Raw genomic sequence first — 3,923 nt, 5'->3', positions numbered from 1 at the left:
GAGAGAGAGAGAGAGAGAGAGAGAGAGAGCAATCTGCCTCAGCTGTCTGCATGCACTGAGAAACTCTTCTAGCTTTCATTCTGTCAGCTGGGTGTGTAGATGCATATGGCAACCTGGACACCTTCCAAAAATACACCTACACAATAACATGCAGTCAAATTTACATACACAACTACATACAGCCATAGAACATCTATTGTTTGTTGTCATAGAAATTAGGAGTGGGGCTCAACCAGTCTCTAGATCATACCTAGGACCAAGCAAACTGATCCACAAAGCCATTCCAGAATGCTATTTCACAAGAATGCAGAGCGCTGTGAAAATGTATTTGCCCCCTTTCTGATACTAAATTCATACTAAATAGATCTTCAAATGAAATACAACATAAAAACAAAGGCAAACTGAATAAACGCTTACAGTTTTATGTTTATATTGAAGCAAAAAAAAAAGAAAAAAAGCTTATTGCTCCCCTTAAATAAGCCCATTTCTGCCACTGAATAAAAAAGAAAAAATGTAATTGTGACTTTTTATCTCACAATTCGGACTTTCTTCTCGCAATACTGACTTTTTTCTCAGAATTGTGAGATATAAACACGATTGAGAGCTGAAAAGGCATAATTGCATGATAGAAACGTGCAATTCTGAGAAATAAAGTCGCAATTAGGGCTGCTCGATTATGGCAAAAATCATAATCACGATATAAATGCGAATTTTGTCACTGTTTTGGAGCACACTGCCTTATAGATAACCTTAAGACTAACATATTGATACTAACACCCAAAAAACTTTCATTTTGATTTCATGGGGACTTTAAACTGTCAGTAATAAAAAAAAGCAAAGGACAAATACAATAGAATAAAAAGATACAAATGAAAAACTGTGCTTTAATGTTTTTTTATGCAAGTCTCAAGCAGTTTATAGCCTACTACAGAAATTAATAATCAAATGTAAAATAAAACAGTATAGTATTCACTGTAAGAACTTTTTTGTTTCTTTTTAAAGCTACAAAAGTGGTATACATGAATAATCACTAAGTGCCGCATTTTGACACATTTTTGTGTGTATTTGACCGTTTAGGCGCGCACCTTGAGCTAAAAGATTACTTTACATGTCCGTGTTCTGTTCCGTCTCTGAGCGCATATATCTTCCTGAGGAGCAGCGCAAGTTCTCTTTCACGCTTTTAAAAACATGAATAAATATACTTCTATAAATCAAGCACGCCCCATTTTGCAAAAGTCACGTTACATGATTGTACTGATTCGCACGTGAAATTGGGCTTTTATGGAGGAACGAAAGCGCAGCGCTGGAAAAGGGGGCGGAATGAGGCGCAATAATCGTAAAAATCGCGATTATTGTATTTTTTATAATCGTTGGAGGCCAAAATCGAAATCGAAACCGTTTTTCGATTAATTGCACAGCCCTAGTTGCAATTAACTCCAATTCTGTCTTTTTTCCTCAGAATTGTGCTATAAACTCACAATTACGAGTTACAAAATCATAATTGCATGATAGAAACTTGCAATTCTTAGAAATAAAGTCACAATTGCGAGATTGACTGACTTGAGATCGCAACTGACTTTTTTCTCAGAATTGCATGTTTATATCTCTTTATAGCATGCTATTGAGAGTTACGAAGTCAGAATTGTGAGATATAAACTCGCGATTACCTTTTTTATTTTTTACTTAGTGGCAGAAATGGGTTTCCATATTTAACACCTATTACCTATTGCCCCCTTTAATTTAAAATATTTAGCAGCAGTAACTGCAACCAAATGCTTCCGAAAAATGGAATTCAGTTTTTCACCGCTGTGGGGGAATTTTGGTGCACTCTTCTTTGTAGACCTGCTTTAATTCAACCACACTAAGAGCGAATTTCATGCTCGAGGGTTTTCGAGCACGAAATTCCCTCTTAACCCAGCTAGCAGTACTGCAGGAGAGTCTTCTTATATGGAGCGGCACATGGGCTGAGTCTGAGCTGTGCTGACGTGATGGGGCCAGTCACGCAGCGCTACAACTCCTCCCTACATTCACCGGCCAAAAGACGCTGGAATCAGGGACTCCAGACGGCTAAATATAGACTCATCGCTCACTGCCTGTGTGTGTGGCGGCCACAGCGCTTGATGTCATATTATAGGCTATATATTTGGTGTTTAGGGGAAGAATCATTTGTCGTTGCACTGACACACTAATTCAAGTCTATATGTATCATCTGCATTTCATAATAATAAATAAGTCCCATTTACAGTTAAAATGAGATCCATCTAATATCTCAGTTAACTCTTCAATGGTGTGTAATGTGTATGCAACTACATGTTTGCTAAGCATTAATGACAAAAGTAAAGTATACCTTGGGTTCAGAATTCAAAATGCTTGAAAACTTGTCTGGCGAGTGACATTAAATGCTTAATGCTCTATCGTGTTTGAAAATAACTTACCACATACACTAAACCCAATCCTAAATCTAGCAGATGGTGTTAACAAAAGTAAATGTGTAATAAAAACATTTGCCGAAGCAACCATAGCTTTTACTAGGGCTGTCAAAATGGCTAAAAAACTAAATTCGAATTATATTCGAATTTAAAATACATAATTTCAGTTAGGGTGAAGAAAAGCTTTTGGATTCTCTCCTGAGGCCACAAGAGGGTGCATCAAGCAAAATATTACTAATGCACGTTTATTCAAAGCATAAGAAAACATGACTATCGGTGAAAAAAGTGCATAATGTTTAAAATAATGTTTATAAACCAATCATAATTAATTAAGTTATTTAAACAACTATAAACAAAACAGCATCATGTATATATGTATGCATAGTTTAATACAAAGGACCGAAAGCCAATCACACAGAGTACATTTTTTTATTTAAAAACACGAGTTGCAGTGGGATGGGGAAAAAATCCAGCCATAAAGTCTCGAGATATGTTTTTTCAAAGTTGAACTTGCACTAATTTTACATGGCTTTCTAAACATGCGGCTCTTTTGTGCGATACGTGAGTGCAGCGGTGATAGATGTCCCTCTAGAAAATGTGTGAAATATGCGTTCTGACGTAAACATCTTCTCCGCATTGATGTTCTCGTTTCCCGCAATATTTGTAATTAACAACGCAGCAGTGCCGCATCTAGTGGCTTCAACTGGATAGGCTAAGAAAAACATTAAAATGCAATGACACTTACATCGTCATTGCATCTCGTACGCCACTGATAAGGCTGCCTCCTTAACGCACACTTAAAATTCGAATGCAACGTTTTTACATTCGAATGTGGATTTTTATTTTAAATCCAACGAATATTCAAAATTCAAATTTTTTTTGACAGCCCTAGCTTATACAAGTCTTTAAAAGGAGCATCGGATGAAATGTTTAATTTTTTAGCTTTTTTGCATGTAGTTAGGTTTCTGGCATGTCTTCCAGCTCAGAAAAGCAACCAGTTCAAGCTGTTTCTACTTGCAGCTGGTTTCTATGTAGATAGCTAGCTATTTGGATAAGACCACCTCCAAGCCATAAACAGATATACTGACACGCCCCACAGACGAGAGGGGCTCATTATCATTTAAGGAGACATGCACCGAAATGGGTCACTGTGAACAGCGCTGTTTTTGACAAGGTAAAAAGGGTGTTGCTTTACACAACCAATGAGGAAAACAAAAGTATGTTACAGACATTTCATAAAGCCCCTATAAGAATCATATGAACTTGTGAAAAATGGGCATCCGATGTCCCCTTTAAGCTCCTTTATTGTGACTGATGTTTCACAGACTCGCACTGCACCAGGTGAGCTACCGAGCAAGTTTACTACAACAGTAAAGCTGGTTATGTGATGCAAATGTCAAAATATATTAACTTACAACAGCACTATGGTAAATGTATTTTGAGGTGATAACATAGTATTGTCCAAATAACTGTGTGAAAATACATATCCCTGTA

At 36.9% G+C, this 3,923-nt stretch overlaps 1 protein-coding gene across 1 annotated transcript in view; it reads right to left on the bottom strand.

The window, feature by feature from the left end:
• The window catches only part of LOC107679956 (copine-8-like), a 60,343-nt gene that overhangs the window by 44,210 nt on the left and 12,210 nt on the right, over positions 1-3,923 (bottom strand). The gene's annotated exons all lie outside the window — the stretch shown is intronic.

This window comes from Sinocyclocheilus anshuiensis, unplaced genomic scaffold (assembly GCF_001515605.1).
Source record: "Sinocyclocheilus anshuiensis isolate Anshui unplaced genomic scaffold, SAMN03320099.WGS_v1.1 scaffold528, whole genome shotgun sequence".
In the NCBI taxonomy this organism is placed as follows: Eukaryota; Metazoa; Chordata; class Actinopteri; order Cypriniformes; family Cyprinidae; genus Sinocyclocheilus; species Sinocyclocheilus anshuiensis.
Note: the sequence above shows the minus strand (reverse complement) of the source record. Positions and strands in the feature narration are given on the sequence as shown.